The following is a 27,056-nucleotide window of genomic DNA, read 5'->3' as shown; positions in this document are numbered from 1 at the left end:
TGGAAGGTAGTGGGAAAAATACTCCACACAGCTTTGCTTCTGCTGGCCATTTGTAGTACTGACCTATTGTCCTATAGATTATGCCACAGCCTCAAGTTGCATGACACTGCCATGTCCCAATTTTGGAGATAGGTGGTAAATTATAGGTTAGGTCAGTGATTTTTCAACCATGGGTTATTTTTCCCACCAGAGGATATTTGGCACTGTCTATACACATTTTTGATCATTAAAAGTGGGAGGGTGCTAATGGCACCTAGTGAGCAGAGATTGTGAATGCTGCTAAATATCCCACAATGTACAGGACAATTTTCCCCACAACAAAGACTTATCCAGCCCAAAATATCAACAGTGCTGATGTTGAGAAACTCTAGATTAGGTCAATATAAAATATGTACTGGAAATAGAGGCTGACCAGCGCTGCTGTGTTGCAGATAGAGCAGGGGTCACCAAACATTTTTTTTAAAGTGCCAGATAGTAAATATTTTAGGTGTTGTGGGTCATATGGTCTCTGTTGCAACCATACACAGTATTCATAAATGAAAGAAAGTGCCAGTGTTCTAATAAAACTTTATTTACAAAAATAGGTTGTGGGCTAGATTTAGTCTGCAGGCAATAGTTTGCCAACCCTTTATATAGAGATTAATCTGAATGCTCTTGCTACAGTGGTTTTGTCTTTATTGTATGACACTAATCCACAACAATTTTATTATTTGATAATACATTTATTTTGCAATAAACCATTTCAGTTACAATGAGCTTTAAAAAATGAAGTATAAACTTTCCAGCCTGGTACCCCCACTGGGTGGGTGCTCCAAGGAGGAGATTTTTTTTTTTTTGCTATGGTGGGGGAAGGAGGGCAGAGGGCAGGTGCTTGTTGCACACAGGAGCAGGGAGCAGTCTTTTGTGGGAAGGGGAGTGGGCACACCATGGAGCTCAGGCTATAGGAGCTGGGAGAGGGGGTTAGGAAGAAGAGGAGGAGTTCACTCCCATCCTCACTAACCCATTATCTAATTAGAGTCTTGGCTGGGTTTCTCTGAGAGTGTGGACCTGTACCCCCCTCCTCTTTGGGAAGGTTGGGATATAAAGTCCATCACTTCTCAGCTTGCTTGAGTGAGGACTGGTATGTCTTCTAAAGGGTGAGGTGACTTTGATCCTGGATTGCCCAGCCAGTACAACTGAGGCGATGACTGAACAGCTGGAGGATAAACAGAAGAGCAGACTGCCCCACAGACCTGGAAATGGCTGCCCCCAAAGGCCAAGACTGCTGAGCCTAGGAAGACATGCTGACTTTGCTGCAATGCATGAAGAACAACCTTTCATCCAATGACAGCTCCATGTTCAAAACCACCAAGTCACACATGGACTGGCAAAAAGTAGCACTGAAAGACTTCTCTGGAGATGTGCAAACTCAAATGGGTAGAGGTTTCTAAAGAGGTGAAGAAGTTCCTAACTTGACAGAATTGATTCTAGATACTAAAAATGTTAAAAATTCTCACAAAGGCAAAAAACTCAAACACCCAGACTTCCCAAAGAGGCCTCTGAGCCCTTAGTTCTGCTTCAACCTGAGATGAACAACCTCAACCTGATTAAGACTCTATGTCCAAGAAATACAAGAAGCTTCTGGAGAAGAAGATGAAATATATTCAGGACTTCCAGACAGAGAAACAGGGGATTGAGAAAAACCTGGCTGGATTCAGGGAGGACCACCCTGATCCAATACAGAATGCCAAGAAGTTGGACATACCCAAAAAACTCCAACCCCCCCAGCAACTGTAGTACATCCAAGAGAAGAAGGTATATCTCAAAGTGCGGCCAGATGCCACTTCAAAGGATGTGAAGGACTCCCTGGGGAAGCAGTGATCTCAGCTATCAGACTAAAAGAGACTGAAATGGATTCCTAAGGCCTTGGAGCAGGGGAAGAAGTACGAGATTATGCAGGACTATATCCAGAAGCACCTTGAGCTGAACATCAGTGAGGTGGGCATCACCAAGCCCACCCTCACCAAGGCTGAATGCCAACTCAAGGACAAGTTTGATGGGCAACCCACCAAGATACCTCAGACCAGCTACTCGTTGTACTCATTAGAGCTCATGGCCGATGTGCAGGACATGCCCAGTAAGAGAGCACCTGGTGTTATGCAGCCAGCAGTGGAAGCTGCTCTCCCAGAAGGAGAAGGATACCTATCACAAGAAGTTAATCCAGAAAAAGAAAGATTACAGGGTGGGACTGCTCCGTTTTCTCCAGAGTCTGCCTGAGGAGGAGCAGCAGCTGGTCATGAGGGAGAAGATGTTGAACATCAACAAGAAGCACGCCACCAGCCTGGCCTCCAAGAAGCCAGCCCAGGAATGGGACAAGGGCAGATCAGAGAAAGCTGAGTGGCCTGTGTTGGCCTGGTTAATCTTTTTTGAGGAGAAGGAGTGGCAGCTGCAGGAGAAACAGCCTGAGCTCTCTGATAGCAAGCTGACCTGCTCACTGGCCTGAAAGTGGAATGACTTGTCTGAGTAGAAGGAAGGCCAAGTACAAGGCCTGGGAGGCAGTGCTCAAGGTGCAGTTGGAAAGGAAATCCAGCGGGGTGTGTGAGGAATGGGGCAAGCTTCCAGAGCCCCCCAGGAAAGTCGAGGAGGTCTGGGAACAGAGCTTCATCGGCAACTACCTGGCCTGCCTCAAGAACAACTGGGTGAAGACCTTGAAAGCTACGGAGATGACCTGGAATAATACAGAGAAGGAGAATAATATGGATTAAGAAGGCAGCTGAAAACCAAAATCAATATGAGAGAAAGCTGAATGAGATGCATGTACCTTCAACTGCTACAAACTCTTTCAAGAAGATGAAGTTCCAGGGAGAACCCAAGAAGCCTCGCATGAACAGTTTCCAGAAGTTCTCCTAGGAGCTGCTCTCCAACAGGGAGCTGAATCACCTGACACTGAAGGAACACATGGCAGAGATTGGCAGCCGCTGGAAGCACAACCCCCAGAGCCAAAAGGAGCACTACACAAAGCTGGCCAAGGAGCACAAAAGCAGTGCAATGTGCACTTGGACTATTGGGTCAAGAGTCTGTCTGCCCAGGACTACACAGCATATAAAGAGTACATCTCCAATAAACGTAAGAGCATGGCCAAGCTGCAAGGCCCATCCCCTACGTCCAACCTGGCTACCCTGCTGTCCAAGTCAGAGTCTGAGGAGGAAGATGAAGAGGATGAGGATATTGAGGATGAGGATGAAGCAAAGGAAGATGATGGGACTTGGAGCTCCTCTGACTTTAGTATCAAGGATGAGGAGGATGAAAAGGACAAGGATGATGACAAGGATGACTTGAGGAAGACAAGAAGTCCAAGAGCAGCAGCTCCAGCTCCTCCTCTTCAGGGGACTCTGCAGACTCTGATTCCAACTGAGGCTCAGCACCCCTGGGGCAGTCAGGGAGAGCGCAGGAGCTCCCTGCCCAGCTGACCACCTTTGTTTCTTCCCTGTGTTCTGTTCCTCTGCCCCCTGACCTCCCCTGCTTTCTTTCTTTCTTTTTCTTAAACAAAATACAGTGGGGGTAAGGGGCTAGAGGAGTTTAGGCTAGGACTCTGCAACCTCAGAGACGTCAGCCCTGGGAGAAGCAACCAGGGAGAGCAACCGTCAGCCTAAGCCAGTACTGGACTGGCCCCGCCCACCCCACTCACTTTTGACTTGCAGTTCCAGCATGGATAATGGGCCAGGAAGTCGAGGTGGGGGATCCCAAAGAATTCAATGAGGCCCTCCACACCTGCATCCTAATCCAAGGTGGGGTGAAAGCTTGGGAAGGACCCCTTCTTTCTCAGAGGAGCTTGCTGCCTGGAGCCCTATATTGTAACTGGAGGCAAGCAACATGTGGGGAAAGGAGGACAGGTATCTTTGAGAAAGTAGGCACTGCCCTGGTGATCCTCTTCCCTACCCCCTACAGGAAGGAGCTGCCTGGACCCACTCATAGGGGAGGGGCCAAGTGTTTTTTATATGTGAGATATATATATATGTATATATATTTTATTTTAAGCTCTAAGCCATGGATGAGGCATTTCCTACCCCCTAAAAAATGAAGAGCATGATAATTAATGAAAACTACTGACTTTCCATTTCACAAGAAAGTTGATTATGAGCATGTAATTTGCACAAATTTTTGGAGAGACATTAACCATCCACTGTAGGAGCCAAAATAATGCCAGTGATTGATTATCTAAAATCCGAGGAGGTATATCTGTGAGAGATACATAAACATCTATTTTGAAACATAGTAGTTAATTTGAGAAGCCTGGGCCCAAAGAGGGCAGTTAATATGTACATCTTCAGAGGTGTGTTTACTCAGTAAAGCATGACTTTTAATTTAGATCAAACCATCATTTTCCTAAATCATTTTCATTCATTTTTATCCAAATTTTCATACGCACATATCAAAAATGGAGTGTGTTCACTCCATTAGCAGAACTTCACAAAGAATTAAGTGAGGTCGGTTTTACATCAGTGATATTGGTGCTTCAAATAAAATAATCCATTAATGCCAATGATGGCTAAATTTTTTTCACCCAATTTATTGTAAAATTTCTAGAAGTTCATTCTATAAAAGGGAAATTATGGCATTATTACTAATTCTATGGAAAAGTATGGCATTATTACTAATTCTATGGAAAATTCATTTAAAAAGTCCAACATTAAGGATTCAGTTATTTGTTTTGTGATATAATATAAAAATGATTTTTTGTGAAGCACAGTGACATGGTAAAAACAAGATTTTTTTTTTTTTTTTTTTTTTACTACTACATGAAGATGCTTATGGAGTAGAAGTGTACTTGGAATTGGTTGACATGCACACATAATTCAGAACTGATTCCAAAAAAGCTATCATATTATATCAATCAAAATAGAAAAGGCAGTTGTCAAAATTTACAACCACTTTATGTAGATACACACTCATACACATACAGATTAAACTAAAACATCTTTTGTGGTAGAGTTGATATTGAATACAAAAAAATTTTTAGTATGGCAGTACATGGTTTCTCTCAAGCTGAGAAAAAACACATATAAGAAAAATGGAAAAAATTAAAAATTAAAATAAACTTTAGGTACAAATTTTCAAATTTATATTTTGGCCCCCTTTTTCCCTGGAAGGCTATCGTGGACAACACCAAGCTAATATTTCTGTGAAAGTAGAATATTTATTCTGGCAACATTTAAACAAACTAAAATTGAAATTTCTCTGTATTTTAATATTCTAATGACTACTGTGTATAATTTGCTAGTACAGTTGCTTTCCTATGATTTGTGCAAGAAGCTGTTCTAATCTTTCAATTTTTATATGTGTAAAAAAGTACCACACAATGATTCTCTTAAATATTTGCTCCAGGCTTCTTGCTGACCTCCACAGAAAGACTTGGACTACAAGAGATGGAACAGGTCACTAATGAGGAAATAAATTGATAGTCCCTCTCTACTGCTTAGAGCTATTGTTGAAATGAATTTAATAATGGGATCACTAAAAAGGTCATTAAATACCAAATATAAAGTCACTTAAGAATCTGCTAAGAAGGAGGAAAGGGCGTTTTATGGCCCTCCATTACTCGATTCTGTGTTTTTCCTGGTAGACATTTGTTTATCAGCTGCCCAACATCCACTGCCACTTCCCATGGGTACCCCAATTTTCTTTTAAGGAATATCTCTCCCTCATTAAGGTAGTTTTGATGTAAGGTATTTCCAGGTTCCTGCCTCACCCTTTGGAAATGGAAGGCATTCAGTCCTTCCTTGCCTTGCCCACTTTGAGAGCCAGGATGGAGAATCTGATCTGAGCTTGACTAATCTGATGTTCTCTCCTAAGACTTTGAATCTTGAGGAACTGATGCAAAGAAACATTTGGAGGTCATGTAGTAATTAGTTATGTCCTGCTTTAAGTCGGAGGCTATGAATTCTATGGCCTCTAGAGTGACCTTGATTTCTGCAAGTCCAAGCCTGATTTGCCATCTCTGCCTTCAGTTAAGCACAGCTTGTATCAGTTACTTGAAAACAGAGAGCCCTAAGTGACACACGCATCCTCCATTAACAGTGCTTTCCCCCACATCCACCTCCAGTAAATTACCCTATAACTTGCCCACCTTGCTTGTCTCTGAGGAAGTAATTTCTTGCTAAAGGTAATTTGTACTAAGGTGTTAAGGACTCAGTGTGTTACTGCTCCTAGGAGTCTTAGAATATGAAAAGATCTTTAAGGAGATTTTAGACAAGCCTTGAAGGGCAGATGTTCAGACATTTGGTCCCTATGCGACTATAGAGTGAAATGCTACCGTTCATTGACTACTTTCTTATATGTGTGTTACTGTGTTAGGTGAGCACTTTATAGACAATCTCCATGGCAACATTTTGAAGAAAGTATTATTATACTCATTTTATAATAGGCAATAAGAGGCTTAGAATAGTGAAAGAATTCGCTCAGAGTAACTCAGCTAATATCTGGGGGAGCCAGAATTTGAATCAATGTCATTTGACCCCAAAGATATTTTCTTCACACTAGCATGTACTGCCTGTCTGTATGGTAGGAGTCTTCTGAGGAAAGAAGCATTTTCTCTCATGGGCACTCTATTTGCATGTTTTACCATCTGTTTGTGGAACTGGCTCAGCACATGTACCCAAGTACAACATGCCAACAAGGAGGCTGACATTTCTTCCCTGTGTGGAGCTGGATAGGTTGGTTGGGCCAGGCCAGCAGTACCTTGTTCAGTTCTCTGCCAAGACCCAGCTATCATTTTAGCATATCACTGAGATATAATTGACACACTATAAAGTGAACCAATCTTATATATACAGTTTGGAGGATTTTAACAAAGATATATACCATGTAACCATCACTCAGCTCAAGACATAGAACATTTCCATCTGCCAGAGTCAATCCCCCCACCTATAAAGGCAACTAGTTTTTAAATTACCATAAGTTTTGTTCTTGAACTTTTTTTCTTGTTCTTGAACTTCATTTCTTTGAGTCTTTCTAATCGACTCCTCAAACCACAGAGGCAACCAATTTTTAAATTGCCATAAGTTTGCTTGTTCTTGAACTTTCTATAAATGAAACCATACAGTAAGTACTCTTGTGTATGGCTCCTTTCACCCAAACTAATGTTTCTGAGATTAATCTATGTTGTTGGATGCATCCTAATTAATTCTTTTTATTGCTTATCCACTGTATGAATATACTCCAAAGCTTTTGTTTACTCATTTTCCTGTTGATGGACATTTAGGATGCTTTCAGTTAACATCTATTTTTAATAAAGCTGCTCTGAACATTCTTGTCCAATTATTTCTGTGGATATATACATTCATTTCTTTTGGTTAACATATGCTTAGAAGATGAATTGCTAGGTCATGAAGAAGGAATATTTTAAATTTTATTAGAAACAACAAGGATGTATGATTTCATATTCCTACCAGCAATGAATGAGCATTCCAGTTGCTCCACATCTTCACCCACATTTAAGTGGGTTTTTTTGATATTTGCCATTCTGGTGGGTATGTATTTTATCTCATTGTGGTTTTAATTTATATTTCCCTAATGACTAATAATGTTGAACATCTTGTCATATGTTTATTGGCAATCTGGATATCTTCTTTTGTGAAGTGCCTATTCAAGTCTTTTGTTCATATTTGTATTACTGTTGGCAGACTATGACAGCCTATAGTACCACATAGGACCAACTACAAGTCAGAAAGCATAACCATCAACTAAGTAGCATTCAATATTTACCCAACGGTAGGCTGAGAGAGATGTTCCTGCCTACTCTTTGAGGCCAGAGATTTTAAATTGTCAGTGGTAGACAAACTCTGGACTGCAAAAGTGATTTGTTCAGTTAGTATTTTAACTGATATAGTTACTAATATGTTAAGAGTTGAGATGACTCAAATCTGGCAACACTGGGCCTACACTTCCCTCTCAGCAATATTGGCTGAGGCTGAGTAGTAACTGCCCTTTTGGACTGTATCTGTGCTTTTCAGTTTAACACTCTCCATTGTCTTATTCCCAGTCTGCTTATTCCCCACTCCCTGCTGTCTTATTCCCAATCTACTTCATTCATTACCTATGTGGCTTCTGTAGACATGGGAGAATTTCTGCTCTGGTGTCAGAACTAAGCTGGCTTCTCTGAGCAACTGATTTATTCTTTCCCTATAAGTGTTGTGAATTAGATAACTTACCACTTCTGCCTCTTAATTCTACAAATGTATAGACATTTTTTACTCAATTGCAAGAGACCTAATGCATTTTATATATTTAACTTTATATTTAATCTTTTCCCTATCCTTATCTTTTTTATCTCAAATTTCTCATTTGCTTAAAATATCTTGCAGAAAATTTATTTAAATCTTTTTTGGAACAAAGTGCATTCTGCCTCTGCATGTCTTTTAGGAGTGATTTCTAAGAAAGGAAAGCCAGCCATTAGCCACAGACCCCAAATAACTCATTCTTTTCTCCATTATATGGAGAATGGCCAAAGGGGAAGAGGTGGTGTAAAAAAAAAAAAATGATGTCCTCTCACCATTTGACATGGTTGAGAAGTTTCTCAGCAGACCCTAGGCCTAGAAGCTCTGAAGAAAATAAGAACCTTGATGGAAACAGAAAGGAACAGAGATCATGCCCATCTAGTTAAATCATATTACTAAAAAATGTTATTATATCACTACATTCCTAGCAGGATAGCTAAAATAAAAATAATGATAACACCAAATGCTGGTGATGATGCAGAAAAACCAGATCACTCATACATTGCTGATGGGAATGTAAAATGGTCCCACCTCTCTGGAAGAGTATGACAGTTTCTTACAAAACTAAACACATGCTTACCATACAACCCAGCAATTTCGTTCCTGGTCATTTATCCTAGAGAACTGAAAACTTATGTTCACAACAAAAAAACTATACATTAATGCTCATAGAGCTTTATTTATAATATCCCCAAACTTGAAACAACCCAGATGCTCTTTAATGAATGAACACTTAAACAACTATGGTACATCTATACCAGAAAATACTACTCAGCTATAAAAAGGAATATGCTATCAGTATATGCAACAACTTGGATGGGTCTCCAGGGAATTATGCTGGGTATAAAAAGATGATCTTGAAAGTTTACATACTATGTGATTTCAATTTCATTTGTATAATATTCTTCTGATAAAGGGCTGATAACTAGAATTTATAGAACTCAGGAAGATCAGCAACAAAAAATCAAACAATCCTATCAAAAAGTGGGCAAAGGACATGAACAGAAACTTTTCAAAAGAAGATAGACTAATGGCCAACAAACATGAAAAAATGCTCAACATCTCTAATCATCAGAGAAATGCAAATCAAAACCACAATGAGATATCACTTATCTCCAGTGAGAATGCCTTTTATCAAAAAGTCCCCAAACAGTAAATGTTGGCATAGTTGCGGAGAGATAGGAACACTCCTACACTGCTGGTGGGACTGCAAACTAGTTCAAACTCTATGGAAAGCAATATGGAGATACCTTAAATTGATACAAGTGGATCTACCATTTGATCCAGCAATCCCATTACTGGGCATCTACCCAAAGGAACAAAAGATATTCTATATAAAAGACATCTGCACTTGAGTGTTTATAGCAGCACAATTCACAATTGCCAAGATGTGGAAACAACCCAAGTGCTCATCAATACATGAGTGGATTAATAAAATATGGTATATGTATACCATGGAGTTCTACTCAGCCACAAAAACAATGGTGAGATAGCACCTCTTGTATTATCCTGGATAGAGCTGGAGCCCATTCTACTAAGTGAAATATCCCAAGAATAGAAAAACAAGCACTACATGTACTCACCAGCAAATTGGTATTAACTGATCAACACCTAAGTGGACATATAGGAGTAACATTCATCAGGTGTCAGGCAGATGGGAGGGGGGAGGAAGTGGTGAGTATATTCACACCTAATGGGTGTGATGCACACCATCAGGGGGATGGACACACTTGAAGCTCTGACTCAGGTGGGGGCAAAGGTACTATACATAACCTAAACATTCTAAACATTTTTACCCCCATAATGTGCTGAAATAAAAAAAATAAAAGGAGAAAATTACCCTTTAACCATTTAATTTAATTAATTTATTTATTTAGATATGGGGTCTTGCTATGTTGCTGAGGCTAGTCTCAAACTCTTGGCCTCAAGCAATGCTCCCACTTCAGCCTCCCGAGATGCTGGGATTATAGCCATGAGCCACTGCACCCAGCCTTCATTTATATAATTCTTAAAATGACAAAATCATAGAGATGGAAAATAGAGTAATGGTTGCTAGAGGTCGAGGGGTGGTGGTGGTAGGAGTGGGGTGGCTGTGGCTACGAAGGATGCACAAAGAATTCCTTGTAGTAGAACTGTTCTGTGTCTTTACTATAGTGGTGGTCACAAACTACACATGTGATAAAATTGCATAGAACCACACACACACACACACACACACTAATGATCACATGTAGAACTGGTGAAACCTAGATAAGAATGGTGGATTGTATCACATCAATGTCAATTTCCTGGTTGTAGTAGTGTACTATAGTTAAAGAAAGATGTTACCATTGAGGGAAATTAGGTGAAGAGTATATGGGATCTCTCTGTATTGCATCTTACAACTGCATGCAAATCTACAATTATCTCAAGATTACATTTCTTAAAAAATTATTTATACAAAAGTATTGATTAAAAACTTAGCTTTGAGCCAATCAACCCAATATTAAAACAAAAGGATTTAGATAATTATAACAATATTAATTTTTCTCACAAATTTGTAATTTGGGCAAGACTCAGTGTAACAGCTCATCTCTCTGCTCCATTTGCCAACAATTTTGACGGGGGAGAATACTTAAAGACTTATGTGTTTAGTGAGTGATGCTGGCTGGGTGATGCTGAGATCATAGCTGAAAATATCAACTGGGACATATACATGTGACTTCTTCATGTGGATTGGGCTTCTTCATAACAGGAGGACTTGGTCAATGATGAAAATCTCCAGAAAGATAGAGAGCCCAGTAGAAATTAATAATCTTTATGAACTAGCCTCAGAAGTCATGTAGCATCACTTCTGCCATAGGCACAGTCCTATACAGACATAAGGGGAATTAACATAGACCACATATCTTGACATAGGAGTGTCAACATCACAATGTAAGATGAACATGTTGGCAGGGATATATTGTTGTAGCCGTCTTTGGAAAGTGTAACTTATTACAGGGACTAACACAGATTAAATAGTCAACACACATTTTTAATGAAGGAAACAGGTGGTAATATACTAACCAAGTATATTACTTCTTACCTCTGTTTATATCAAATAGCACCTTTGCTTTCTTCTATGCCCTGCTGGGCAAAAACCTTCAGTCCTACTTTTTGAGGACCTGGTTGTCAGAAATGTGTTAACACTTCTCTCCTGCTTTTGCAATGTGTCAACTTGGCAAGGCTGAGCTACATTTTTTTTAGCTATCCATTTCTTATATGTTTCTGGTTAGGGTGGGCCACAAGAGAGATTATTATGTGATATTTGGAGGGCAGAAGAGAACAACAGCCATTTTGTAACTCACACACATTGTCAGTGATGTGCTAAGTCACCTCGTTGGAGTGAGACAGCAGCTGTGCTTTAACTGCTCTACTTTCCCCTGGCTCCTCTTTCGGCTGCTTCTACTCCTGGGTTGGGTGTGTGGGTTTAGCTCTGTGATGAAGGCTCCCCAGTCTTTACAGAACAATCAAACCACTGAGGTCAGAGGCAACAAGTACTGACAGAGGTTTCAACTCATCCTTGTCTTCAGCTTGTGCTTGTGAGTTCTGGCTCATTCTTGCTTTTCCTCACTTCATATCCATCCTCCCTTCCCCCACTGCCTGCCCTGTGGACTTTAAGCTGCAGCATCACAAACAAAGATAACAACCTTACAGAGACTGTTTAACCAGCTCCCACAATTGTGTAAGGTCAAACCTCTTTGTGTGTGTGCATGCATGTGTGTGCACATGCATGTGTGTGTAGTGGTTTCGCTTTTCTGATTAAACCCTAAATGATATAGAATTTGGCATCAGAAGTCCTTTGTTCAAATATCTATGCTCCTATGACTTAATTTTCATACAGCTTTGTTGAGGTCTAATTGATATATGTATTGATTATTTTTTTCATTCATCCAACATTCCACAAATATGTCATTGAGCCTCTTCCATACCTCTATTCATGACGTCTTTATTTTCAATAAAGATTACCTCTCTAACAGTGGGACAAAATGTGATTTAACATTTTATATTTTTGAAAGATCTTTTAAACATATAGATGAGAAAATATATTTTTGTGAGACCCTAAATCCTATTTTTCTATGGAGGAAAAGAGAAATAAGTATTTGAAGCTTTGTAGGAATAATTTTGTTTTATTTGGGGACTCCTAAAGGCAGGATGGAATGTTGGCATTTCAAGCTGTGAGAGAGATGTTTTGATCTTAGGCAGGGGAGGGGGGAAACATTTCTGTACATGCTATTATTTAGCTTTCACGTATGCTGTGTCTTATGCAGTAACTCCTGAGGAGCTGGAGAGAGGAAAACAGAATGAGAGAACAAAGAATCTCTTCATAAACACACACACACAAACACACATGTGCACACATCCATTCCTGGGGTTGGGTATTCCTTACTTTTCTGCTCTGAGGAAGGGGAATTGAGTTGATTAGGTAATTTGTCCAAAATTGTCTCCATCAAACCATCTCGTGATAGTCTTACTGACAAGGGCTACTTAGCTGCTTTTAAACTGCATAAATCACAATTTAAAATCTTTTGCACAGAGGGAAACATTACTGTGACTCATTTTTACTTAAAGATGGATAAGCAGCCGCTCATGCATTTTTAGAGACTCATATTTCTGTGCAGATGCATCTATTTTGCAATTTAAGGATTTCATTTTTATGAGTGATATTAAAAGCCTGATGTACTCTAATGCCACTGGATGTGTGAGACCCTTAGACTTGGTTAATTATGTCTAATGTTTGGAGTACCTGGAAGTCATTTTCATGATGTCTAAATCTGGAAAGATTTAAAGCACATCATTTTTCCAGAGCATCTGAGACTTCACACATTAAAGCATACAAATGAAAAAAAAAAAAACAACATATACCTAAGTTTTATCTAAATTAGACCAAAACACCATATAGACACAACTGCTATACAACTGGGGTACACGGGAATGACTGTCCCAGTCATTAATATATTGAAATACTTGGTTGGTCAAGAGATGCTGCTCTCAGTTCCACAAGCCTCCCCCACCTGCACTGAAGCTACCTCTGCCCTTCCCCAGCACCACTCAGACCACTCCTTGACCCAGAAAATAAAGAGCTATTGCCTACCATATTTGGCTACCTTCAGGACCCTGCCCCAACATTCAGGTAGGTTTTCAGTCCAGTGCCTGGGCTATATCCAGCTAATAAATATTTTTAATATCTCTCCTGCACACAGATAAGGGGAGAGGGGGCTGGCATAGAAGTTGGGAGATTTAAGTTGGAGTCACTGCTTAACCTCTCTGGGCCTCAGTTTCCCCCATTTATATAATGGGCGGGTTTAGACAAGATTATATCTAATGACCCCTTGAGTTCCATTCTGGGATTTTATGATTTAGAATCATCTGAACATTTTCCATTTTCACCTGGAGGTGTTGGTGTCTTGCAGAGAGAAAAGAATGGCTAAAAGGAGTTGGATAACTTGTTCCAAAAAGCTGGCCAAGCAGTGAGACTTGTCAAGAAAAAAGGCAGTGGAAACAAAACACTGTATAAAATCCCCCCACAACCATGCTGAGAAAATCATTTGCAATTCTGATTCTAAAACCTCTTAAAAATTCATATTGGAGTTGGAAAGTTCCCAGAGAAGGCAGCCAAAATGACTGGACAAACAAGGGGTCTATTTGAAGACAGATGAAAAGATTTGTGATTCTTCTGCTTGGAAAGACAAAGTTGAGCAGGAGAAATAGTCTAAGACTATCTACATTTTTGAAAGACATTGAGGGATGAACACTGACTTACTCATCAAGCCTTTATGATCCTGCACCTGGAAAACAGCTCTTGACAATTGAAAGGACTATATTTAGATCCCTCTCTTCTCTGCACCCCTGATAGGGCTGTGAAGTCAGGGTGATAAACTTATGAAACTTGTTACCGCAAGAAGTACTATGAGCTATTTACACTGATTCAAATAATATAGATATCAGTTCATGAAGATGAATCTATAATATATACAGAGACACAGATGTTCAGTGCACATTGGGGAAGATAATGCCAACCTCCTCTAACCCAGTGTGGCCAATATCCAAGAAAGAACATAGCCCAAAATAACACTTAGGTGTGCTTCAAGAAGGGCAATTTGCTTTTCTCTTTTTCCCCTTTTTTTCTTTCCTTGTCTTACAGAAGTAATGGTCCCTTCCAAAAAGAAAGTCCAAACAATTCAGAAGACTATGAAATGAAAAGTAAAATTTTTCCCCCGCTGACATCTCTGTCTGAAGAGGTAACCACAGAAAAAAGTGCCTGTCCATTTTCCATGTAAAATATATATGCATGATAATATGCATACAGTTTACTTAATAAAATATCTTGTGTACCTCTATATCAGGGCACATACATTTATTTAATTCATTGTAGTGGCTGCATAATATTCCATTGTGTGAATAAGCCATAATTTATTTAACCTACTAATGTACATTTAGGGTGTTTCCAACATTTGTAATGTTACAATGAATATTTTCATATCTTATATATATCATAAATCTTGGTTCACTTGTTTGTTAGGGTGCTGCTATATACAATAACTTTCTGGGAAATGTATTGCTACTTTAAATTACATCACATGATACATTTTGATAAAATGGCCAAATTTGTCCACCAATTTATGCTCTGTTTATGAGTGTTATACTTTCACTACACTATCACATTATGACATTTTTTATGTTTCCATGTTTTTATGCATCTTCTCCTGGCTAAACAGAAAAATATTCAGTTAAGTTTATTACTACTCTTCTAAGAGCACAGATGTTATGAGGATAGCAAAGTGATATAAATAAGCTTGGGGACTTAGAAAAATACCATATAACAATATCTCTGTTGGCCAAATGGATGAAATCATGAAGAATTTTCTGATGAATTTCTTTCCCAGGTTCCCAAACAGGGCATTTGATCTGAATCTCATTTTTAAATTTTATTTTATTATATATTTCATTCAGAGAAAAGAGTATGCCTTATAATGTATAAAGAATGAACACCTGTGTTGAGTCTTCTTTATACCAATTAGATGTTGGGTTGAGTAAAATAATGGTAGTTTTTGTCTCTGTTGAGCTGATCCTTATGTAGATCACAAGACTCCCCTTTCTGCTTCCTTCTTTGCCTCATCCTCTCTCTACCTGTATATGTAAAGTAGAAATGATTAATAGAGCTTATCCTTTTAATTTCATGACTATTTTGAAGGAGCTCATTACAACATTGTGGGTTTGTTTGAATTCATAAATGAAGGGGTTAAGATGTTATATCTCCTAGGATTATATGCATACTACTAAGAAACAGGGGCTTACATTGAAGGAATAAAACTCTAATTGTGAATTTTCCAGCATTAAAAAGCTGATAGGAGTATATTTGATGGAGTGGGCCTGGAGGGAGACCTATTTGAGGGGCATGTGTGTGTGTGTGTGTGTGTGTGTATGTGTGTGTGTGTGTGCTGGGGAGGTGGGATGGTGGTCCATGTGCTTCTGAAATACACCTGCTGTCTCCGGTTACGCAATTTGGTGAAAGAATGCCAGGGCTTGGCAGCTAAGTGATGATAAGAAATAGCTCTTCTCTCTCCTCTGCCTTAGCCTACAGCATATAGTCCCAGAAACTGTTATAGGCAGGAAGACAACCTGGATGTCTCATACTTAAGACAGTTCTCATCCTACTCTATCCCAGCTGTACCTTACTACACCACAGAAACACAGGCCTTTGTGTGTCTGATCAAGAAGAAGGTATCATTCAAGCAGGAATGTGGAACCTAGACTAGAAATTTCAGCAGGCTTATAGATCTGGGCATTGGTTTGCTACTCCCTGGCACTTTGGTTTTTATTACTATGGATACGTTTCTCACACCCTGAGACCATGGACATTCGCTGGCTTCATGTTGCTTTTTCATTTAAACAACAATACAGCACTTTTTAAGCCCCAGTAGTCAGAGGGATTTGTTTGCAGAACCTAATTCCCATAAATAAATAAATAAATAAATAAATAAATAAATAAATAAGAATCGTTTCCTCTTTTGCAAGGCTGCCAACTTGTTTATTTTAAGGGGCAATTATGTCACTGCCAAAACCACACTGATAAATAATTTTCTTGTATTTGAATTTTAAAATCAAGCCCTCTAGAGGGTTTGGCTTGGGAAGAACCAGAGATAGCTTATTTTGCTGGACCTACACTCAAGTTAAAATTCACACCTTAAAGATAATTTCTTTTTTTTCTATTTTGGGCTGAAGGAGAATAATGATGAAAGGGAGTTAAGACTTACCTTAGTGATTAGAGAGTCCCAGTGGATTAGACTTGCTAATAGAAACCCAATTAAAACACATTCTGGAAGGATTTTGTTAGAACTTGTAAATACCCCAGAGCTGGTTCTGTATTGTCAGCTTTTTTTTTCTTTTAAGCTTACAATTATATTTGTGTTGTATGTTGCATACTAAGTAGGACTAGAGGAAATCAGTGTCTATTAATCAATTCTTCAACAACGCCCAAGTCCCTGGTACTTTAGAACTTGAGATAGCTTCATGATTTATTGTTGCCCACATGTCATGGTCTATCTTTTCATCAGAAAAGCCTATCATTACTAGAAAAATCTACATCGCTTCATTTGTGTCTAAAGATTAGAAAATGCTGCACTTAGTAAGTTCATAGCCTGACTGCCAACAGGCAGGCACCTGCCAGGTTGAGAGGGTACAGCCATCTGGAACAGCAGAGAACAGGGTGAGGAAAGCTTTTTCAATTTGCAGAGAAAGCAATTACTATAGAAAATGAGCGAGATGGGACCAAAAAATGAATGCCCCATCTACCCACCTGCTGTTCTTGATCTAGAAATAATTTAGTCCTTTGGTTATTTGCAGGGAGCTTTGGGAAGAAAACACATTTCATAAATCCCCATGGCTACAGAGATTGCTGCAATGGTTATCATCATGCCCAACGCCCCTGGATTCCTGTGGACTGTTACATGGCTCTGTTGACTCTGAGTCACCGACACCTGCTGTGATGAGGAACCTTTTATGTCCTCACTGCTGATAAGCTCAGCGTGAGAGTTTGAGAGTGATGGATCCAAGAAGATGAAATGGCTGCTTTGGGCTCATTGCAGGTATTAACACTCTCAGTTTTACCTAGGGTGCACGAAGATTGGAATGGTAAAGGTTATTCCTTTAACTCATTACATTGTGAGTCTGAGAATATACAGTCATATGGCACATATGGATGTTTCAGTCAGTGAGGGACCGCATATACGACAGTGGTCCCGTAAGATAATAATGGAGCTAAAATTTTCTATGATGTGTGCCTAGTAACATAGTGGCTTCGTAGCTGTCATGCAGTCAAAGCACAACACATTTCTCACATGTTTGTGGTGATGCTGCTGTAAACAAACCTACTGCACTGCCAGTCATACAAAAGTATAGCACATATAATCATGTACAGTACATAATACTTGATAATGATAATAAATGACTGTTACTGGTTTATGCATTTACTGTGCTATCTTTTTTAGAGTGTACTACTAATAATACTTATTTTAAAAAAGTTAACTGTAAAACAGCCTCAGGCAGGTCCTTCAGGAGCTGTTCCGGAAGAAGGTGTTGTTATCATAAGAGATGACAGCTCCATGCATGTTATTGCCCCTGAAGACTTTTCAGTGGGACAAGACAACGTAGAAGACAGTGATGTTGATGACCCTGCACTATACAGGTGCATCATTTTTTATATTTTATACCATATTTTTACTGTATCCTTTCTACATTTAGATACACAAATACTTACCATTGTGTCACAGTTGCCTACAGTATTCAGTACAGTAAAAAGCTGTACAGGTTTGTAGCCTAGGAGCAATAGGCTATACCATGTAGTCTAGGTGTGTCATAGGTTGTACCATCTAGGTTTGTGTAAGTAAACTCTATGATGTTCACACAATGACAAAATCACGTAACAATGCATTTCGTAGAATGGATCCCCATGGTTAAGCAATGCATGACTGTACTGGAAAGAGCCTTTTATTGAATCTGCTCCTTGGAGTCCAGGACTTTTTCCTGGGGTCTGTCTTCATGATGCCAAGAGGCAAACATTCAGTTCAGTGAGTAATCAGCCAAGCTAGTTACTTTAGTTTTGTTTTCCCCAGAAGCAAACCACAAGACAAGTATCCAAATGCAAGTAGCTTGTTTCGGAGGTAATTCCAGGGAACACCATTAGGTGAATGGGGAAGTGAGCCAGGGAAGGGGAGCAAAGCAATATAACAGGTTTTCCAGCAAGATACCATGATAGAATCCCCAGAGAAACTTCAAGAGATAACATAGAACAGGGGTTGGCAAACTACAACCTGTGGGCCAAATCCAGCCTGGTTTTATAGAGCTTGGGAGTGAAGAATAGTTTGTATGGTTTAAAAATACTGAAAGAATTTTGTGACACATAAAAATTATATTAAATTCAAATTTCAGTATCCATAAATAAAGTTTTATTGGAACACAGCATCGTTCACTCATTTACCAATTATTTATGGCTATTTTTGCTATACAACAGCAGAGTTAAATGCAATAGAGATCATGTTGCTTGAAAAGCCTAAACTGATGTAGAATATGCACCTCAGAGTTATCCAATCTGAGGAGCTGGAGATCTGGAGTACTTATACATCAATTCCCACTTGTCATTGGATGAGGGTTCCTCCTGATGGCTTTAATTTCCCAGCACTTATACTTTGTCCTGCCATCAATGGAGAATACCCAGGTATTCTGAATTCTATGAAAAAAGACATAATTTCATATTTTCCTTAAACATGAAAACACACATTTTATAAATTCCTAGATTTTTTCAAATTTCTGAGAAAACTCATTTGCATTCCAGACCCAAGAGCACAGAATGAATTAAATATCTCTGCCTATTTCCCAATTATGGATTGAATTAAGCAATATAACAAGCTATATAGAAGAATATTAGGTTCCAAATATGCTGCCTCTGTGGAGCAGGGCTGGTGGTATGAAGGACCTTTCCTTAATCATCAAAAATCCATGATAATGAGTCAATTGGAGCTGAGAATGTCTTTTTCTTCCACATAACTTCACCAAGTAGAGTGAGATATTTAGTTAAAATGGTATCAAAATTTTGATGGAGATTAGGTTATATATTTAATTTCATACTTAACATTATGCTTGCAAATAACTGAAAATGATACAACATAAGAAGCAGCATTATTGTCCAAATCATTGTAAAGTAAAAGCAGCGTTCACCAAGGCAAAACCTGCTCTGGTGCCAGATTCTAGAGACCACTCATTCCCAAGACTGTCTGTCTATCAGCACAGCTATTTTTTAAATGAAGCCTAACATGGCCAATTTCATACAGTCTTACACCCTAATTTATTTAGATGCTCAAACACCATCAATTTCTCTCTCTTTAAAAGTGAGAATGGCAGCATAGCTTAAAATCCAAAATGAGTAATGCAGAAAATAGTCAATTAAAAACAAAATCAATTTCTTATTCAGAAACTATTTCAAGTTTTTCTCTGGTCACTAAAACTAAGCACAGTTATTTCCTCCAATAAAGTTTTTAAAGGCTCATGATTTTTTAGATGTTGTTTATCTCCCAACATATCATTATATTTATTAAAAAGAAAAAGTCTATTTGTCCAAACCCAGATTCACAGTTAGAACAAACTGTACAGTTTAAGGATCTTCTGCATGACCCCCTTAATTCATACTGTACATGTAGAGAATGACCAGATTAACTGATGCTGAATTTCATTATGCCTGCTAATTTGAAGATTATTAGCCTTCCTGATTCTACCACAGACATACATGCCTTCCCAGTTTTCTGTCTTAGGAGGAAAGCTATCCCAGTTTTCTGTCTTAGGAGGAAAATGGTTGGTGATAGTAGGGTAGGAAAGTACTAATCTTATCTACAATGGCCTCCTTCTATTTTTCTGGTTTGTTTTATCTGTTCTTCCAAGGCTAGTAGGCACTTATCCTTCCACTATTTAAGGTGGTCTCAATAATTCCATTCATTCATTCATTATTTTGATAAGTTTTTGAGTTCTAACATGTCAGGCACAACATCATCTTATCTCCCCTCTTCTCACTCCCAACTACCCCCCCACAACACACACACATATACACCCCTTTGACTTGTCTCAGGTAAAGCAGATGGTGGGGGTGCTGAAGAAATGTGTGCACTGTATTAGAGTCTTTCACATGGCCACAAGTACCAGAACTACACAGTAGAACTTTAAATGGTAGGGTGAGGATGTGGGTGTTGACTCCATTGAGACCTTCTGGATTAAGTCACCTGAAAAAGCTCTTCATAAAATCAAAATGATTTTATTAACATCAGGAAGATTTACCTTTGAACCTTTAAGGCCATTAGGCAGCTGTGTAGGCCAAGCTATCAAAAGAAATCAAAATTATTAAGCATTGAGGGGTCAGAGATTCAGCTAAAATTTAGGCAGTATAGCTTATGGTTAATGAGATGGCTTTGGAAATGGATGATGATTGAAGTTCAGCCCTATGCCTCTAAAATCAGTTTTCTAATCAATATTAGAAAAATTAGGCCATAACAATTATCAGTTCTGCTTCCTCTCTCCTTTAAATCATACCTAAATATTTTCCTTATGATACCAACCTTAGAATAGTAGATTTGCAAAAATGGTTTATCTATTTATAGTGTACCCGTATTATGTCTTTCCCTTTTCTATTGGATCTCTTTGTTTTGAACAACAAATAGCCTCTTATTTCCATATGCTTGGAAGGAGTCTGTTATACCATGCACCAAATATCATTGATGCCTGTGAGATCATAAATGCCTTGGAATATTAAAATATTAGATTTGCCTTTTATTGCTTTTAATTATTAATTCTCCTTAGGTTGTTTGTTAAATGGCAGAAGTAGGAAACACCTGGTAAGTGTGCTATAATCGCCCATCCTGCACAGGGCAGGTGTTGCTAATCAGCCATAGCCCTTTGAATGCAGCTTCAGAATATTTTTCAACACAAAGATCAGGAAACCTCTATCAAGATGAAGTCTATTTGACATTTTTGGTATATTAGGCTATGAATCCTATTCTTAGGGGTTAATATCAAGAAAATTACTTTTGAGATAGGTTTGAGCCAGTTTTTAATTTGGAAGGGATGAAAAGAAAGAAAGAGAAGAGCAAATAGAGCATTGCTCATACAAAGCAATGTTTTTCTGAGGAGAATGCTTATCGGATTTAATTTCCATTCTAGCAGATGGATTTTAACATTTAAACAGTATCGCTTGGGTTTGAAGAGACCTCTCATGGGTCATTTAGCTCATATCTCAGCACTACCACAAAATAGATCTCATTATTTTTCTTAAATCCTGTCTTTAAAATGGAAGTTTAAAAATGAGTGTCTAATGAGACTTTAAATAGTGATTTTACTACCTCCTCTTGTAGCATGTGTCATAACTTCTGTATTCTAATAGCTTCATAACTTCAGTATTGTCATAGCTACCAATTCTCTAATATTTATTTAAAGTTTCCCCCTAGCATCAGAAACCCATTGCTGGATCTTCTATACTCACTCTGCCTTTAACATTTTAAGCTAATCCAGTGGACAGTCACAGCTAGCAGCCACTGAAGAACTTAGCCGTGGATGTCATGGATGGACTTCTCACCATAACTCCCTTGGACTTAACAGTTGCTCCTAACCATTTCCTAGTTTGAAATTATTGTCTTTAAACTTCAAACTTGGAAGGATGGTCGGAAATCATGGCTCTGGCCCTTTGGATTGAATACAGTATTGTTACTTTGAGCCTTGGCTTATCGCACTTGCTTGCTTCTCCATTTCTTTGTACCTAGGGTTGCTTCAGCCAGAAATCCCTGCAGTGCTTCTCCCTGTTGTTCAACAATGATGCATAGGGGGAATTGAGACAAATTCTTCTAAAGCCTCATTTAGAATGCTGACACTAAAACATAATTATATCTAGACTGCGCATGCCTGGATCTATTAATTTGGGTCCTTCTCACCCATAGATGAAGTGGAAAGTTATCTTTGTGTTATGATTTGATTGGGTAGCCTCCCTAACCAAAAATATCTTCTCTACTCAGGAGAAATGGTGGGAATTCAATCATTGAAGAGTCTTTTCTCTCAATTAATCACAAGGCAAGCCAACGCTTTCTTTTAAACTGCTGATGATCTACCCATTAGGTCAAAAACTCTTTAATATGAATTAGATATTTTTCAGCCCACTTTCTTCCCAAATAAGTGAGCATAAGTAGTACACTAGAGTCCTTGGAAAATATGTTAAAGTAAAGAAAAGACAGAAAAGCAGGTGGTGGAAAAGTACTAAAGAAAAAATTTGCCTACTTCCCCATGTGGTCATAGGCTAGCCTGCAGTCAGCTCCTGCAGCCACAAGCGTAATACTTTTTTATTTTGGTTCCTTGAGGCTAGGTTCCAAATCAATATCCTTTCTACTTATCAAGTGTTCTTTATTCATTAATCCTATCTTTGGCTGCCTGAGACTTCAACGATTACCTTTATGCTATCTTCCTACCAGGGGCTGGGAGGCCGTTCTTTTTTGCTTTCCATTATATCTCGCTTCTCCTCAAAGCCAAGACCATTACACACTCTCCATAAAACCTTATCTGAGACTCCAAACCTTACTCTCAATTTACTTAGCAAACATTATTCTAGGGCATAAAAATGAAGAGGAATGGAACTATGTTTATTGAGTACCCACTATGTGCCAGGCATTGTGCTAAGCATATCTCAATAAGGTATCTCATCTTAAATATTAACAACAACCATATCGGGTAGGGGTTATTATCATTGTAAAATGAAAATAGAAAAAAAAATTGACTTTTTCATAAGAAACAGAGATCTGCCTGGAAAACTGCCCTGCACGTAACTGGGAGAGTTAAGGAGAAAGATATTATGTCTTATGTTATTAAGTAAGCTATTAGATTAGAGCAGTCTGGAAGATTCTAATTCAAAACCTGTGAACATTCCAGGTTTTGCACTAGCTGGGCAGCTTTTTAGTATTTGTATGCTTGGAAGGTCTATGGAGACGATGAAATAAAACTTTTCTGAGAAAAAAATGTAAATAAAAATTGTATTAAGCAATTATTGGTGACAAGTAGATTAGATTCAGCAGCGTGCCACTCTGCCAGTATCTATTTTTTTAAAATATAGCCACTCCAGCTTTCCTTTTATTGGTATTTGCATACTATGTCTTTTTTCATCCTGTTAAATTTTAACATATCTATATCATTATATTTGAAATGAGTCTCTTATAGGAAGCATGTAGTTAGACCTTTCTTTAAAAATCCATTCTGACAATCTCTGACTTTTACATTTGCATTTAATCTAATTATTGATATATTTGGATTTAGACTTATTTTATTAGTTGTTTTTTGATTATTCTATTTTTCATTTCTCTCTTTTTCTTTTCTTCTTCTTTTTGGATTATTTGAACATATTTTAATATTCCACTTTAATTTATCTTTATGCTTTTTTACTATGTATTGTTTTTTTAACTTTCATTGTGTGTTTTTTTTTCAACTGATCATAGAAAAGGGAAACATTGAAACATTATTTCTAGTGCTTGTTCTGGGGATTACAATATACATACTGGATAAAGACATAAACCTACAGATTTAAGAATCTCAGCTACTTCTTGGCTTTTTGGCTAAGATCAAGTGTAGTATCTGTTTTTACCAGATTTTTAAAAAATCTCAGAAAATCTCAAATAGGATAAACCCAAAGAAATCTATGCCCAGACACATCATAATCAAACTGCCAAAAACTAAAGACAAAGAAAAAACCCTGAGAGTATCCAGAGAATAGTGAACTTTTCACAGTCCATTCAGAATAAATATTTTAGTACTTCAAGAAGAAAAATATTACTGTCATATGGGTTCCTTTACCTTTCCCCTTTTATATTATAGTTGCCTATAAAAGAAGTATATTCACATATATTAAAAACCCTATCAGAAAATATTATAAATTTGGCTTTTAATCATCAAACATATGTTAAAGGACTCAAAAGGAAAGAATATTCTATTTGCCTAGACATTTACAATTTATATTGCTTTTGTTTCATTTCTGATATTCCATGTTTCTTTCTGATAACATATCCTTTCTGTGTAGAGAACTTCGTTTAGCAATTTCTTCAGAAAATGTTTGCATGCAATAAATTCTCTAAGTTTTCCTTCATCTGATAACGTCTTTATTTTACCTTCATTACTGAAGGACTGGATTGACAATTCTTCTTTTCTAGCACTTAAAAAAAAATGTCATTTCACTTCCTACTGGCCTCCATGATTTCTGATGAGAAATTTGCTGACATTCAAATTGTTGCTCCCCTGTAAGTAATGTGTCATTTTCTCTGGCTGCTCGCAGGATTTTTTCTTTGTCTATGGTTTTTGGCAGTTTGATTATGATGTATCTGAGCATAGATTTCTTTGGGTTTATCCTACTTGAGATTTTCTAAGATTTTTTAAATCTTATAAGAACAGGTACTACACTTGACCTTACCCAAAAAGCCAAGAAGTGATTGAGATTCTTAAATCTATAGGTTTATATCTTTTGCCAAACTTGGGGAATTAAGTTTTCAGCCATTATTTCCTCATATATTTTTTTCTGCACTGTGCTCTTTCTCATTTTCTTTTGAGGCTCCAATGACACAAATGTTAGACCTCCTAGTATTCCCCTATAGGTCCCTGAGGTTCTGTTTATTATTTTTAATAATATTTTTTTCTCTCCATTGTTTGGATAGGATAATCTCTATTGATCTACCTACAAGCTCATTATTTCCTCTATTATCTTCATTTTCCTATTGAGACCATCTTGTGAGTTTTTTAAATTTTGTTTATTGTATTTTTCAGTTCTAAACTTTTCATTTAATTTCTCTTTTTATCTTCTATTTCCCTACTGAGACTTTCTGTCTTCTCATTTATTTTGAGAATGTTTTCTCTTATTTGTTGGAGCATCTTAATACTAGTTGCTCCGTAGTTGTCTGATAATTCCAACATCTGTGACAGGTTGGCATTGCCTTCAGTTGGTTGTTTTTTTCCCATGAGAGTTGAAATTTTTGCTGGTTCTTTGTATGCTGAGTAATTGTGTATTTTATGCTGGACATTTTGGAAGACTGGGTTATGAGACTCTGTGTCTTTAAGTCCCATGGGGAATGTAGTTAGCTTTGTTGTAACAGGCAAACAACTTTATTGAGTTCAGGCTGTACATTCCAACCCACCTTCTGTGGATTATGGTTCCAATGTCCAGTTTCCAAAGCCTTTGCAGTGCTATTCAGATCTGTCTCATATGTGTGCCATCCAGTGGCCAGTTTAGGACCTAAGCAGTGTTCTTTCCCATATTTCAGTTCTCAAAATCTTTGGTAAATCGTTTAGGGTCAGACCCATATGTACAAACTAGGGAGGGAGCCTAGGTGTTCACAAACTATTTTATCGGGTTGTTTTCCTCATACTTTCCAAAATTGCCCCATTACTTTTTCTTCCCTGGGGCTCACCTTATAGTCTCTGACCCTCTTACAGTCTAAGAAAGGTGGAGTTTCAGCTAACTATGCTGTGCTGTGCACTTCCCACAACTGCACCTATGTCTGGGACTGAACAGCAGAATGGAAGAAAGAGGGGGAAAAAAGCAATGAGGGTTCACCTCATCCTCTTGGGACACAGCTCTTCTGATCAGAAACAAAGATTCTTCTCTCTCAGAGTTTTAGGCATCTGTAGTCCCCCATTGCTGCCGTTGTCTCTACTGCTAGTGTTGGTACTACAAGATTGCCTGGAGTGCAGGAGAACAGAGAAAAGGGAAAACCCATGGGATTTCCCCCACTCTTTTTGATCATCAAGAGATCGCTTTTCTGCTTTTTAAGATAGAACTAGAGGGCTTCTCCCAAAGCTCTCTCTGTCCACACCCCAGTACTCATTCCTAAATTTTTGGCTGCATTGACTACTCTAGACCAGGGATAGGAGAGGAAAAATAAATGATAAACTCAGCACCAATTAGGTAGCACTTCAGATCCTGGCCTTTTCCCCCAATCTGCCTGCTACTCTTTATTTTTCAGAATCCTCAAATAGCTTCCCTATGCATTCTGTCCATGTGTTATAGCTGCATTAAATGGGATAAAAAAAGGGTGGAGTTACCCCATCTTACTTAGAACCAGAACATCTTTGTTCTTTTCTATTTTGCTACAAATACATCTCTGTATTTATCACAGAGTTATTTTTGTTATTTTTACAACTCGACTGCTGAGTAACAATGTTGTGTTAGGTAGAATAACCTGGAAATAGAGACTGAGACAAGGATTCTTTTAATCATATATATTTAAGATGTACAGTATGATGTTTTAATATACTTATACATAATTAAATGGTTAGGATAGTCAAGCAAGTTAACATATCCATCATCTCACATAGTTACTATTTTTTGTGGCAAGATCACCAAAAATCTGCTCTCTTGGCAAATTTCTACTATATAATATTATTAAGTATAGTCCTCATGCTATACATTAGATCTCTAGACTTATTCATCCTACATAACTGCACCTTTGTACCCTTTGACCCAAGTCTACCCATTCTCCACCCCATGGTCCTGGTAACCACTGTTCTACTTTTTGTTTCCATGAACAGTGTTTTTTGTTTTGTTTTGTTTTGTTTTGTTTTGTTTTGTTTTTTAGATTTCACATACGAGTATGATCACGGAGTATTTGTCTTTCTGTGCTTAGTTTATTTCATTTTGTATAATGTCTTCCAGATTCTTCCATGTTGTTGCAAAAAGTAGGATCTTTTTTTAAAGGTTGAATAGTAGTCCATTGTGTATAA

At 38.1% G+C, this 27,056-nt stretch overlaps 3 pseudogenes; 2 read left to right on the top strand and 1 right to left on the bottom strand.

Moving 5' to 3' along the window:
- Window positions 1-1,398: 1,398 nt before the first annotated feature.
- LOC105855586 (nucleolar transcription factor 1-like) lies at window positions 1,399-3,394 on the top strand (annotated as a pseudogene).
- A 20,491-nt stretch (window positions 3,395-23,885) lies between these two features.
- On the top strand, window positions 23,886-23,981 carry LOC142865980 (uncharacterized; annotated as a pseudogene).
- Window positions 23,982-24,655: 674 nt separating this feature from the next.
- Window positions 24,656-24,773, bottom strand: LOC142865982 (uncharacterized; annotated as a pseudogene).
- Window positions 24,774-27,056: the final 2,283 nt, after the last annotated feature.

This window comes from Microcebus murinus, chromosome X (genome assembly GCF_040939455.1).
Source record: "Microcebus murinus isolate Inina chromosome X, M.murinus_Inina_mat1.0, whole genome shotgun sequence".
Lineage (NCBI taxonomy): Eukaryota > Metazoa > Chordata > Mammalia > Primates > Cheirogaleidae > Microcebus > Microcebus murinus.
This window is presented reverse-complemented; position numbering and strand designations above follow the sequence as displayed.